Below are 15878 nucleotides of genomic sequence, written 5' to 3' on the forward strand. Positions count from 1 at the left end.
TATCTAAAACTTCTTTAGATTTTTATTAAGTGGGTGAGTTATCATGTATCAATAGGGCGACATGCATTTTAACTAAGGAAACAAGTAGCAGCTTTATTCCTATTCATTGGGAGTCTAATTTCTCCTCAAATCTGACCACATATTTTCATCAACTCAGATCCCTTCAATGAAATCCAGGAACCCTTATTTCTCATAAATTGATTAACTCAAAACCCTAAACTTAAACTTCAAAATCAAATCCTAAAGTCGACTTCCATGGCGACCAATTTCAATCAAGAGTAATCCTTAGGACTCCTGGGGGCCGAAAGAAAGATTAAGAGATGGGGTTGTGGAATTGAGGAACTGATGCATGACACAATATTTGAAAGGTATTTTGATTTTTTCCTTCTTAGATTTATTTAGATCTGATTTCCTGATGGTAAGTCTCAGTTTTGATGTTTAGAAAAGGGTCTGTGTTTCATAGTTTATCATGCTCTAGTTCTTTATTAGTAGGTATTGATTGGTGATCTTCTAGGTCATACGTTTAGGGTTGTTAATTGGTTTCCGGTCTTCTCTGTTGCTGCCATCTTCTTGGACTTAATTGACATGTTTCCTTGTTGGGGTTGTTAGTAGATTGGTTCGTAGATTTTTGTTTAGGCTTCTTGATTTTAACCTGAATACTTCTGTTGGTAAATGGTGGTTTGGTGTTTCCAAATTGGTTTTCTGTGACTTGTTGCGAAATTGAAAAGGATGCTATGTGATTTAATGAATTTGGGGTTTAATTAAAAAGAAAATGGCATGTTTCCTTACTGAGATTGTTAGTAGACTGGTTCATAGATTTTTGTTTAGGTTTCTTAATTATTTGACCTGAATACTTCTGTTGGTAAATGAAAGATTGATGTTTCCAAATTGGTTTTCTGTGACTTGATGCGAATTGAAAAGGATGATATGTAATTTAATGAATTTGGGGTTTAATTTAAAGGAAAGGAAAAGAAAAGGGGAAAAAAATGTGGGATCAAAAGGTGTTTTAAAGCAAAGTCTCTTAAATTGGTTCTTAGGGATTATTAGTTTTTGAAGGAAAATGAACACCTTCCTAACAGTCCGTAACTATTTCTTATTGTGTTCGTTATTCCTGTTGGCCTTTTGGCTAGTGCTTTCTGTTCAATATGCTGGTGTAGATGTTGCCTCATGTATGTTGGCTGGTTTATTATGTTGACTGCTCGTATGTTAGTGTAAAAGCTGTTCTGCTTTGTGTCATTGGTCGTACAAGGAATCTGCTAGATAAATAGATGTGTAATCTATAACTGTAGCCTTGTTTTGTAATCCTCGCATGCAATTTGATTAATTTTAGATCCCAGTTCCTTTATATAGTTTTCTACTTAATAGTATCAAGTTTTACCTGATCTTTCCTCTTGTCCTCTCTTTACGTGAAAGTTTATCTATTAAAGATAGTTTATTTTTCTAGATTGTGGTGTTGTACACTCTTTGCCTGATGTTCTGAAGATGGGTTGAGCTTCTGCTGGTTCCCTTCCCTTTTTCCTCCCTGTGGTTTTATCACTTCGTCTCTTCTTTTGGTTTGAGTTTGAATTATAATTTTATTTCTTTTTTGTGTAGCCTGTGTTCTTCTATTTATAAGTTTAATCTTAAAAGTGAGAACCCTTTTAAACATCTGCTTTGCATTTTTTTTTTTGTTTTTTTGCCTCCAAATATGTGTGTCCAAATGAAGATTTCAACCTCAACTCCCAACCCTAAGCTCCTCTGATCAATCTAAGCCCCCAAGTAAGTTCGTTTAAACTAGTTTTTTATCCCCATCTCTATTCTGTTAGCGTTTCTCAATCTTTCTTTCTCTTGTGATATTCCTTGTAAGTGTTGTATTATAAAGCACACCTTCAAAGTTTTAGTTGTTCTTCATTTTTGTAAGTGTTGTCTTAAAAAGCACACCTTCTAGGTTACAATTATAAAAGGCACCATACTTCAAAAGATATCTCTTGTAAGTGTTGTGATATAAAGCACACCTTCTTATAATTTTTTGTTTTTCTTTTATGGTTACTTCAAATTGCTAAGGATTTTGTTTCCAAGCTTTAAGAAGATTCACAGTCAGATCTCACTTCCTCTTCTCAAGTCTAAAACATTATAAGTTAGCACAAAACCACAACCAATTCTTATCCATCGTAAGCAGTTAGCACAAAACCACAACCAATTCTTATCCATCAGAAGCCTGTCAAAAACCGCTTCGATGGGTTGGAACAACTTCCTTTCCCCTATCTCGACTATTCAATCACAGCAGACCCGATCCCTTAACATAAAGCAAACATGAATATTTTGGCATGGAATTGTCAAGGAATTAACAATCCACCCACAATTCAACATTTTAGAGGATTAATTTCACTACATGATATCGTATTTCTTTCTGAAAATTTAGCAAATGAACGACATATGTCGGGAATTGCTCTAACCCTTCAATTTCAAAACCTATCCACCGTGCCCAAAGTTGGAAGACGAGGAGGTCTCTGCCTTATGTGGAGAAATAACATCAACATTCGGGTTCTGTTCCAATCCCAAAGTCACATCCATGTTCTCGTCACTCCCCTTACTCCAGGGATACCCTGGCTTTGCACAGGACTTTACAGCGCTCCACATCCAAACGCTAGAACCGACTTGTGGCAAGATTTTCCTTCCATCTTCCCCAACATCAAAAACTCAACCTCATGGGTGCTAATCGGCGACTTTAATGAAGTAACGAACCAATCCGGAAAAAAAAAGAGGAAGACAGGTCACATACAGTCAAACTCAACCGTTCCTCACCATGATAGATTAAATGGGTCTTATCGATCTTGGCTTCCGTGGAGACCCATACACTTGGAGAAACAATCAGTAGGGTGAAGACAACATTTTGGAAAGACTTGATAGAGCAGTCGCAACACCGCACTGGCGTACGACCAATCTTCATGCAGCGGTCAATCACCTCCCTAGAATTGCTTCTGATCACGCGCCCATTTTGTTAAACACAAAAACAATGGACTGGAATGGACAAAAAATTACAAGTTCGAGCGTATGTGGCTAAACCACCCATAACTCAAGCGAATAGTCGAATCAGCATGGATTCAGCAGCAAGATTCAGAACCAGCTCTAAATCTCCAGCTAAAGTTAATCATAACTGGGAAAATTCTTATGGAATGGAATAAAGAAACATTTGGTCACCTACCAAACTTAATAAGGAAGTCTACGAAGCAAATTCAATAGGCTCAACATCAGTGTGCTACTCGACATGGGAGGGACCTGGAATACTGGTTAGCAAAAGAGAAAGAACTTCGAACCCAACACTTAAGCCTCCTACAATGTCACGCAACATATTGGCAACAAAGATCATGAGTACAATGGCTAACGTCATGAGACAATAACACGACTTTCTTTCATACAAAAGCAACTATCCACCGCAATCACAATAATAATCAGCAAATTCAGGATTCTCAAAACAACTGGGTCAGCGACAAATCTCAAGTAATCCAGATCATCCTCGATCATTTAGCTAACTAATACACGACTCCAACAACATTAATAGATGAGGAACTATTTGCTGAAATCACTCCAAGACTGACATCGAACCAAAATAACAAGCTTACCGCAGAAGTGACAGTAGAAGAAATCAAGCAAGCTCTTTTTTCCATAAATTCTGAAAGTGCTCCTGGCCCCGACGGCTATACCGGTAAGTTTTTCAAGGTTTTTTGGGAAACTACTCAAACTCAACTGATTACCATGGTTCGTAGTTTTTTTAGTTCTCTAAACATTCACCCTCTAATGAATCATACAAATATTACCCTAATACCAAAACGAGACACACCAACTAAACCATCCCACTTCAGACCTATCAGCCTCTGCAATATCACATACAAAGTGATCTCAAAAATCCTAGTAAACCGTTTACGACCTTTACTTCCATTCTTAATAAGTCCTTATCAAAGTGCATTCGTTCCACAAAGATCTATACATGATAACATAGCAATAGCGGGAGAGTTATTTCATCACATAAGAACTTCCACAAACACCAATAGTCCAAAAATAGCTATGAAATTAGATATTGAGAAAGCCTATGATATCCTAGATTGGGGGTTCATTAAAAAAACATTCACTGAACTAGGATTTCCAACCGTTTTTGTGGATTATATCATGTTATGTGTTACCTCAGTCTCATACTCCATCAACATCAGTAGAACACCTCATGGTTTCATCACCCCAACGAGAGGCATTAGGCAAGGAGACCCCATATCATCCTATATTTTCATTATTTGTGCAGAAATCTTATCAACAAATCTGGGCAACCTAGAAGCAAAAAAGTTGATAGGAGGGCTTCGCATTTCTCAAAAAGCTCTACCAATCTTACATCTAATGTATGCGGATGACCTCCTCATCTCATACAAAGCAACTCAAGATAGTAACCATCAACTACAGAAAATTCTTCACTCCTACAACACCTCTGCAGGGCAACATATCAATACAGCAAAATACACAATCATACACCACCCGCATCTACAACCTCATAAAAGAGAATCCCTACAACAATTTTTCAACATGCCAACCACATCAACACCACCTATATATTTGGGAGTTCAATTCAAACATGGAAGAACTTCTCGACATATTTTTGAACCATTACTTCAAAGGCTAGCGCGCAAAGCTCAAGGTTGGATGACAAAATGTCTCACGCCTGCAGGAAGGTTAGTACTTATTAAAACCTCTCTAACTCCAACTTCCAACCATCTTATGCAAACTCAACTTTTTCCCACACACGTCCACAAATAAATAAATAAAATAGCTAGGAATTTTTTCTGGGACCATGATTCTTCCGTTAAGAAACTCCATCCTTTAAGATGGATCAAGCTAAACAAACCAATTGCACAAGGAGGACTAGGCATTAGAAAAAGTTTTCACCACAATAAATCGTTGCTCATGAAACGAATCTGGAACATTCACGAAAAGCCGCACTCAATTTGCACCAAACTATATAACGAGAAATACCTCAATCATCAACCAATATTTCAAGGTCCCATACAAGTTCCAAATACTGGCGGTCCACAAGGGAAACAAATTCAACTCTCATTCCTTATTTCAAACAGCATATTTTTCACCGAATAGGAAATGGTTTAGGAACACCTGTACAGGCTAAATGGATACCTCATTTTCAAAACATTAACCCTACCCAATGCTACCCTATCCAAACCGTAGCAGATATCATTGACCTTATCACCCATAATTGGATACATGAACAATTATTCAACCTTCCACCAACATCAATCCAACATATAATAAACATCCATATCCCAATTAAAAACACCCCAGACAAAATCTATTTGCCACTATCTAAATCAGGTAACTATACAACGACCTCTGGATATAATAGTCTAATACAACAAGATATAAGTTCACAACATAAACCCCTTCCATACACCAAATTCCTATGGACCTTACCATGTCCACAAAAAATCCATCTCTTCTTGTGGAAAGCTATCAACGAAGGTATTCCAACCTTTACTCTTTTACACCATATCAACCTATCCAATTCCAATCTTTTCCCAAGATGTAGAACAGAACCAGAATCAACAGAACATATGCTTATTCACTGCCAAACAACTATGGACACTTGGAGTAGGCTAAACAATCTCATAAGAAAAAACTCTCCCACCGGCAATAGACACTCAATGACCATAACAACTCAAACAAAAATAGCCCAAATACTTCAATCTCCGTCCAATTCGAATGTTATCACGACCTATTGTTATATCTTTTGGTCCCTCTGGACAACCAGAAACGAGCCCGTCTTCAGACAAGTCGACTCTACACCTTAAGACATTCTCTCAAGAGCTTTACAACGACAACATGAATTTGAATGGGCAAAAAGATTCTCCCCTCCAGTGTTACCAGGGTAACATCCAACCAGAATTACTACAGGCAACGTCAGAACAACAATAACAATTTATGTAGGCTGGACCAGACCAGATTCAGAATGGATTAAGGTAAACGCTGATGGAGCAGCTAGGGGACACCCAGGTTTAGCAGGATCAGGAATTATCTGCAGGGACTCAAACTCAACTACGGTTTGGCACTTTGGCTATTGCACAACCTTTAGGAATAACAGATGCCATCACCGCTGAAACATGGGCGACTCTTCTAGCAACCAGAACGGCAACAAAAAGACAATGGAACAAAGTGATATTCGAAACAGACTCAGAAAATCTCATGAGATTCATAAAGACACCAACATAAGCTCCATGGTATATTTCAGAAATGATTACAGAAATAAAACAAAGAATGCACCAAATCCCGATTTGTGATATCCAACACACTTATCGAAAAGGAAATCAAGCGTCAGACGGGCTAGCAAATGAAGCAGCGGACGGAAGCAAAGCGGCAAATTATTCAACTAGAATTTGGGACCAGGCTATCCTACCATGCATCAATCAAATCCTATTAAGTGATACCATGGGAATCAAATTCCCTAGTGTAATAACAGTCTAATCGTTTATTTTCTTTTCATGCTTCAAAAAAAAAATCTCTTATTAGAGAAAAACTTTATGCATATGCAAGTCCCGGTAGAAGTTAAATGGAAATTTCTTCTCCTATTGATAATAAAAATAATGCACATATTAAAAAGTTTAGTCTTTCTGATTTTGATTGATAACAAGAATTTTAATTCGAAACCTCGTTTCATGTGAAACTATCGAAGTAGAAACTACATCAAGTATTTAGATGATGCTTGATTAAATGTAGACATTCTATTGGATGTTACTAATAAGTTATTTTTTCTTGTTACCATTAGCTTTCAAGTTTTAATTTATTTTGGTTTAGAGAACATATTTCATATATTTTAATCCTTCATTTATTAAAAAAATTAGTTTACCGATCCAAAATAAATAAGTTGTCTGTTCTTTTATTAATTTTTCATGTAAGTTTCTAAATAGAAAATGTAGCAAGCAAGCTGATAATATTTGGCATGATAGACCGTCAGATTTTTCTTTTCTTAAAAAATAAATAAATAAACAGTTTAAATTTATAATTTTTTTTTGTTAGAAAACAAACTAAAAATTCTATTAAGTTTATAAACAAACTGACGCTGTATTAATTTTTAATGAATATTTTATTTCGAATTCAATTTTATTTCTTAAATTAGATACATAAGTCGCTTGTTTGGGGTTTGGGGAGGGGGATAAATAGATAGGTTAAATTCATAAATTTTTTGTCCGAAAACAAACTAACATTGTTCCTAATAAGTTTTAATGAAATTTCCATTTCCATTTCACATTCAATTTTATTTTTTAAAAGAAATATGTAAGTCGCTTGCTTAGGGGGAAAATAGCGCTAATAATCTCAAACTGAAATTGTTGACTCATGTCAAAAATTGTGGAATTTTCTTGACTTGCCAGAGTAACATGGTCGACGAAATTAGCACACTTTGTTTTTGTAATAATTCAAAGTTACTTTGATAATATTAAATTTAATTATTTAATCGCCAATTAGCTCAATGATGAGAGGGTTGATCGACAATATATGAGGACCTCAATGTGGTCTAACTTCGATCCATGTTTCATGCGAAAAAGTATTATGACCACCGACCATTCAGAGGAGGCATATAGCTTGTACTTGAAAAAGGTACTCTAGCTGTAGCTTATCATTGAACTTGCAAATTACCATTACTCCGTCCTAGACTCCTAGCTTATCATTTAACAGTAAAAACTAAACAACGAGTCTTTACAAACATACACAAAAAGCCAAAAGTATAGAATTGTTTTGGAAGATAGAATTGTTTGGACAGATTCGAGCTATTAACATTCAAACTTATTTTCGCCTAACTCATAGGGGCGACCTGAAAGAATTTAGGGAGACTTTTTTATTCCCAATTCATAGATACGGTTATGGAATGTCTTAATATTTGGAAATGTGTATACATATATCTCACCATCAGACACGTGTATATAGAAAAATACGTGGAAAATATGCAGGCCAAGACATCAAAATACGATGCACTACGGAGCACCCAATAAACCCCAAGGAGTTACTTTATCTCATCCCAAAAGAAGCTAAGATCAACGGTAGAGAGAAAATTAGCTGACACGGACGTGACAGGGGCAGAAGACACTTGTCTGACACGAGCAGGCATCTCAACCACCCTCATTAAACACTCTGAGCAGTATACGTGTCGATCAACCCGTGGGACGAGCGAGGATGTCTCTGCGTGATCAAGTGGCAAACGCAGACCTCTGCGTGATGGACACAAGACACTAGAAGATAAGGTCCCAACGGCCTTCAGAGATGGGTCCCACACTCTAACCCTATAAATACCCCCTCTCCACCAAGAGGAGGGGGGATCGGAAAAATCAGGAAGGGAAGGAGAGAGAGATTACGAGTGTAAGTTAATCCTTTAGAAGAGATAATACATGTAAACCCAAAAGTCATTCGACTACTCTTGTAACTGTGAAGAACATAGTGAAACAACAAACCCCGTGGATGTAGGCCTTAGTGCTGAACCACGTAATCCTCGGTCTTGTTTACATTTCAGCACTTTATATCTGTCTAACCCCATGGATCTTTACTTGTACGTTTTGCTTTCTTTGTTTTTACCAATATCCCGAGCGCAAACGCCCCGCATGGAGTTGTTAGATGAGGCTGTGATAAACCCGAATGTTTTGAACCAAGGAATCAACACTAGGATATCATCATCACAGATCACTCTAGATTACGATGATTGGTTGTGAGCATTCGGATGCCTTCGTGATTTGTGTGTTCACAATTTGGCGCTAGAAACAGGGACTTCGTCCCGGTAAAAGATTTATCTTGTCCTGTGATTTCGTCTTAAACTGGCATATGATTGCTCTGATTTATTAGCTCGGACCGTATAGATCATTTGTTAACTTCATTATATTCAAAAACGCACCCATTATCTTCGATAAGATTTATTGTTTTGATCCATGGATTTACGTTTTTCTTTAGATCTCGTGCGAACCTGTCCCTCAGGGGGGTTTTCGTAGTTTTTTTTAAAGGATCTACTTGCATTTTAAAAAAAATCTCTTTTAAATAAAACTTTAACCCGTGTATTGTAACTCGTCTGTATTAGTCCTCTCCTGGAAGAAGATATTTCGCAAACTAACCCGATTCACGCGGATATTCCCGTTTTTCGCTATTTGAAATTCCCTTGTGCAGAAAGAACGGATTGCGAGTAAGGAAGGCGAGTTTCTGCGAGATCTCATTGTCGACAAAAGGACCCGTGATGGAAAAGACGCAGGAAGCAGGAAAATCCAAAGCTTTGTCAAAGGAAACACCCAGGACAACCCCGGTCATCACCCGAAGCAAGCAGAAAGGAGACAAAGCTAAAATGACCAGTCAAAGGCAAGATACTGCGGAAATCACTTCACCTATGAACGCTAATTCAGTTGCAGCCGCGGCTCTCAGAGCAGCAGCGACAAAGTACGGTGCGGCTGCGGTAGTACCGAAGGCTGCAGAGGCTAGCAAAACTTGCGCTATGAATCAACTTCATCAACCAAGAGAAAGGGTGGATGAATCAAGAACATTCCAACCCGTGCACCTTCCAACTTTCGGAATGCCACCAACAAATGATCAAAATCAAACCATACCAGCGGCTCTAGCACCGCAGAGGGGCACTCACCCCTATTTGGAAATGCCAGCAACCGAAGCTGAACCTACGCCACCTTTAGTGCAGACCGTAGAGGAAGGCGGCACAATGGCCGTAGTGGCACGAGCTGGGACTCCTAATCAGGGGTCCAACCAATCACATCGACTGATGGCTGAGCTTGAAGAATTGAAGAAGAGCCAGCGGGTTTACGCAGATGCTGTAGCCCTGTTGGCCAGAGAAAATCAAGATTTAAAGGAGCGGATTGCTCTAAGCACGAAGACCAGCCAACAACTTGATGAAGCAAATTCCAAAGCACCAAAGCCAAACCGAGACCGTAGAGTCGTCATAGCGGCTAATGGAGACGCGACTAGGGGAAGTAGCGTATCCGACCCGGATTATGACGACGGAGAATCAGACGGTAACGAGCAGAAGAACTTAGGGCACCACCGCGCGATGGAAGAGCTACGAGATGAGATGATGGCCGAGATCAGGAAATTAAAAAATAGACAAGGCGGGGGGAGGTTAGAAGAGGTCATGAGAGAAGCTAACTCTACGCCCTTAACTCATCGCTTGGCCAACACCCCTATTCCGCTGAAATGCCCTGTCCCAACGTTCGAATGCTATGATGGATCCAGCGACCCTGCTGCACATATTCGGCATTACAACCGTGTCTTAGATAGATGGGGTCAGAACGACGCCGTACTCTGCAGATACTTCCCGTCAAGCCTGAAGGGATCGGCATTATCATGGTTTGATAATCTGCCACCAGACTCCATCCACTCATACAACCAACTCGCAGAGAAATTCTTAAGAACATACATGTACAACAAGACTGTAAACACCGGAATGGATAAACTCTTTTCACTAGCGATTGGCTACAAGGAAACCACGAGGGAATACACTAACAGATGGCACAAGATCTGCCAAGCCATAGGGAGCGTGGACCCAGTGGTAAGCATCAATTGCTACAAATGGGGATTAGACCGAATGAGTCCCCTATTTGGAGATTCATGGAAGCGTGCCTAAGACAGAGGGAGATCTTCGAATAATTATTGAAAAGCATGCTCGACTTGAAGAAATTCAACGGGAAAACCCGAGGGCATATCCACAGAGATCTCACCGAACCAATTCAGCAGAACAAACCAATGGGGACAAAAGGAGTTGCTCAGTGGAGAGACCTCACGAAGATAGGAAGGAACGAAGGGATGAACGAAGAACAGGTGACCGAAAATTCGAAGACCAAGTTTACACGAAACTCAACGCTAGCTATGCTCGTATCCTTCGAGAGATCAAAGGGAGGGAAAACCTGGAGTGGCCATGGTCTAAGGGAAAGCAGCCCCCGAGATCCGAGAAGTCTAAAGATTACTGTGAATATCATTGTTTCAACGGACACCACACCGAAAAGTGCAAGAACCTTAAAATAATGATCCAAAAATTAATTGATGCGGGAGAGCTCAAACATTACGTATGAAAGGATATTACCGAGGATAGATCCAAGCGAACCAAACCAGTCCAACTTCCGGAAGGAAACCGCACAATCAACACCATCTCGTGTTCCGAAGCCACAGGGCCCTCACTTACAGCGCAGATAGGAAAGAGGTTACGAAAGCAATTCGAAGACCGCTGCGAATTGTATAAGGTCGATGGGATAGAGGTGGACGAGCACGAAGAGTGGATGGAATCTCCTATCATCTTCGATGCCGAAGATATCGAAGAAGATATGGAAGACCATAACGATCCCTTGGTCCTAACACTACCAGTAGCTGGATGTAACCTCAAAAAGATCCTCATAGACGGGGGAAGCTCCGTAAACGTCCTATTTTACGATGCATTCAAACGGATGAAGCTCCATGATGAACAGTTAATGACCTCTTATTACACCATCTACGGATTCAATGGAGCACCCACGAAGCCCTTGGGAGACATCGTGTTGCAGGTTAACGCAGGGCCCATGAAACTAGAAACCCGATTCAGTGTGGTGGACACCCCATCCCCCTACAACGCCATTATTGGACGAAAATGGATACATAAACTCAAAGGAGTTGCGGCAACGTACCACCAATATCTCAGATTCCCAACACCTGAGGGAGTAATGGAAATCAAGGGAGATCGGGTCACTACGAGAGAGTGCCAGGCCACTCAGGATCATATCAACAACGAGCAAGAAGAGCAGCGAAAAATCCGAAGAGTAAAAAATAAAGAAACCGCGAAAGAGAAGGCCATAGACCTGTTCCTCAAGGAAACTACAGAGAAGGGCTTGACGAAAGATGATAATGTCCTAAGCACAGAGACAAGTACTTCAACAACCAGCGAAGAACAGAAACACGCTAAATAGCAATTAAAGAACGTCCCAGTCCTCAGAAATCCGAAGCCTGTGTTCACACCAGTGGAGCCCGTAAAAGAAATCAACATAGGAACGGAAGAAAGCCCGAAGATGATCAAAATAGGGACCATAATGGACGAAGGAAGGGAAGATTCTTTAACCAAATTACTTAAGGAATACGCGGATGTGTTCGCCTGGAAGCTAGGAGATATGCCGGGGATTGACCCAAAAGTAATCCAACACGAGCTACGCATCAAACCGGGCACGCCCCCGTTCAGGCAGAAAATACGAAAAGTAGCTCCAGAGTATCATGATGCATTAGAAACAGAACTTCAGAAACTACTAGACGCAGGATTTATCAAGGAAGTCAAATACCCTACCTGGATCTCCAACATGGTCATTGTTCCTAAGAAAAATGGAGGGGTTAGAATATGCATCGACTTTACTAATCTCAACAAGGCATGTCCAAAGGACAGCTATCCCCTACCGAGCATAGATCAGCTGGTAGAAGCAGTAGAAGGATATGAAGAACTGTCATTCATGGATGGACATTCTGGCTACAACCAAGTGGCCCTGGCAGAAGAAGATCATCCACACACAGCGTTCTACACCCCACATGGCCTTTATTTCTACACTAGAATGCCCTTCGGACTTCGAAACGCAGGGGCAACATACCAAAGAATGGTCGATGCTATCTTCAAGCCATGGATTGGAGGAACCTTAGAAGTCTACGTTGACGACATGCTCGTCAAAAGCAAGCTGCGCAAAGATCACCAGCAGGATCTGAGAAATATCTTCGAAGCAATGAGAAAACATCACATGAAAGTGAATCCGGAGAAATGTACTTTCGGTGTCACCTCGGGGAAATTCCTCGGGTATCTGGTAACAAAAAGGGGCATCGAGGTAGACCCAGCAAAGATTCAGGCCATAGTAGAGATGCCGTCCCCGAAGAATTTAAAGGAAGTACAGAAACTCAATGGATCCATAGCAGCTTTGGGCAGATTTATTGCCCGATCCTGGGACAAATGCAAACATTTCTTCAATATTCTCAAAAAAGGGAGCAGGTTCGAATGGACCGCTGAATGCGAGGAAGCATTCCAAAAAATCAAAGAACACCTAGCCTCAATCCCGATCCTGCAGAAGCCAGATCCTGATGAGGTTTTGGCATTGTACATAGCAGCAACAGAAGACGCAGTCAGCGCAGTGTTGGTCAAAACCAATACAAAGATAGAACAACCTATCTATTACGTCAGCAAGACCCTCAATTCTGCGGAAATGAACTATACCAAGATCGAACAGCTCATCCTCGCATTGGTATGGGCTACTCAAAAGCTGAGAACCTACTTCCTAACTCACCTCTTCAGGGTCCCATGCAAAGCACCATTGGAAGCAGTCCTCAAAAGCACGGGAAAAGTGGGCCGAATAGCCAAATGGAACACCCATCTGGACCAATTCAACATCATTCATGAAATTCAACATTCTCGGAAGTCCCAAGTTCTGGCGGATTTCTTAGCAGACCTCCCCCTTGACAACGACGAAGAGATTAAGGGAATACCAGAAGCCGAGGAAGAAAACAAGGATCCAGTAGATATCCTCGAACCTGCGAGTCAAAGACAATGGGAAGTCTTCGTCGACGGATCCAAAAATAAGGAAGGAGCAGGAATAGGCATTGTCATCATCACCCCAACCGGAGAAAGGATTATACAGGCACTTAGGTTATTATTCAAAGAGCATACCAACAACATCGTTGAATACGAAGCTGTCGTACATGCCCTCCGTATAATAATAGAGATGGGGGTAACCGATGTAAGGATGACAAGTGATTCGCAGCTTGTCATACGGCAAATAGGGCTCGAGTATAATGTGTACGATGACACCCTCTCAGCTTACATGGCCTTGGTCCAAACATTGGCATCGCAAATTCCGAACATCAAGTTCCGGCACTTATGCAGAAGGGACCTCAGGCACGCGGATGCCCTAGCATATATATCATCCATGCTGAGGGATAAAAACGTCGAAGCTATTAAAATAGCAAGGGTATACGATCCTTCGATTGCATCTCAATTCTCCTTCGCTACCAATCAAGATACAGTGGAAGAAAATATCAAAGACCAGGTAGGAGAAGACATCCATAACGACTTTGACGAAGAAGATATCCTGTCAAGAGCAAATCAAGACGAAGACTTCAGCAACGAAGATGACTTGAGAGTGATGATCCATGCCTTTCTCGAAAAGGGAAGCTTACCTGCGGATCAGAAACAAGCTAGGAAGATACTCTCCAAAGTAGGAAGATATGATCTTCGGGATGGGGTCCTGTACAAGAAATCCTTCCTCGGACCATTACTATGTTGCTTGTCCCGGAAAGAGGGGCATCGAATTCTAAATGATATCCATTATGGTGACGCGGGGAATCATAGCGGCATGAGATCACTAGCTGACAAAGCAAAAACGCAAGGATATTACTGGCCGACAATGATACATGATGCCGCGAGGATGTCCCGACGGTGTGAAGAATGTCAGCGCTTCGCCAAAAAGATCCACGCGCCGGCAACAATGTTAAACTCCGTCGATAGCCCGTGGACATTTGCAAAATGGGGCGTAGACATCGTCGGGCCTTTCAGAAGGATCAGGGAAAAGACGATTTTTGATAGTAGCCACGGACTACTTCAGTAAATGGGTGGAGGCTAAGGCCTTGGCCAGGATCAGAGACGTGGATGTGTTTACTTTCATATTCCAGAACATCATTTGCAGATTCGGTATACCTGCCGAAATTGTATCTGATAATGGTAAACAATTACAGGGGAAAAATATAGACATGCTCTTCGATACTTTCAAGATAAGAAAGAACAAGTCCACCCCCATATACCCTCAAAGCAACGGGCAAGCGGAAGCTACCAATAAGACCCTCACCCTTATACTCAAAAAACAATTAGACGAGCATAAAAGGAGATGGTGTGAACAGCTGCACAATGTGTTATGGGCATACAGGACAACGCGAAGATCCGCCACTGGGGAATCCCCGTTTCTTCTCACTTATGGAGCTGAAGCAGTCATCCCTACAGAGATATTCATGCCAACCACAAAGACCGAAGCGTGGGAGAAAAATCTCACAACAGACATGATGTTAGAGAGATTGGACGACCTAGAAGAAAGAAGGGAAGCAGCATTGCAGAAGATGGAAAATTACCAACGAAGACTTGCAAGGGAGTACAACAAAAAGGTAAAGCTCCGGAATTTTGTAGAAGGGAAGTATGTGTTAAGAACAATCCCACAGTATCAACGAGAGAAGAGATGGGGAAAGTTAGCACCTACGTGGGGAGGACCTTTTATAATACATGATATTGCGGGAAGCGGTTCCTACTACCTTCGTAATCTGAAAGGCGAAGTCCTCCGACATCCTTGGAATGCTAAGTGGCTCAAACCATACTTCCCATAGGGGCAACGCAGCCTTGCAACTGCGTGAAAGGTACCAGAAGAAGAAGGGAGTGTGACCACTCTACATGTTTCTATCTTTGGAAGAGGAATTGCAGGCCTCAACCTATCAATCAAACAAGCTTTCTATGTATCCACTAAACCTATCGACAATATTGGGGAAAGTAGTTAATCTACAATCTCTCAGGGATCCCCCGTCAGTGTCCATAAGTGTAAGACCATGGGGAAGGCACCCAGCAGAAAGATATACCCAACCAATCTTAAGGCAACGGGTCGACGGAATGGGTGTATGTAAATTTTTTTACCCCATATCCTAGAACGTTGCCTCGGCCCCCACCGTCTGGGAATCCTCTGGCCAAGGGTTCGCCAGCGGGGAGACAAGTCTCAAGCCGATCACGAAGGTACCTCCCTTCGGGATCGCACCCAAACACTTAAAATCCTTTTTTATTTTTAGAGTCTTTCATCACAATGCTTAAAATAAAAACAAACCAACATTGCAGGTATATCAAGAAAAGGATCCAT

At 41.0% G+C, this 15878-nt stretch overlaps 1 long non-coding RNA gene across 2 annotated transcripts; it reads left to right on the top strand.

The window, feature by feature from the left end:
* On the top strand, positions 1–2017 carry LOC113350211. Of its 2 annotated transcripts, none has more exons than XR_003360672.1 (2): positions 1–368; positions 1445–2017. It is a non-coding gene; the product is annotated as an uncharacterized LOC113350211 (long non-coding RNA). The 2 variants fall into 2 exon arrangements; XR_003360673.1 differs by having other exon boundaries at positions 7–368; positions 1706–2017.
* Positions 2018–15878: the final 13861 nt, after the last annotated feature.

This window comes from Papaver somniferum, chromosome 2 (genome assembly GCF_003573695.1).
Source record: "Papaver somniferum cultivar HN1 chromosome 2, ASM357369v1, whole genome shotgun sequence".
Lineage (NCBI taxonomy): Eukaryota > Viridiplantae > Streptophyta > Magnoliopsida > Ranunculales > Papaveraceae > Papaver > Papaver somniferum.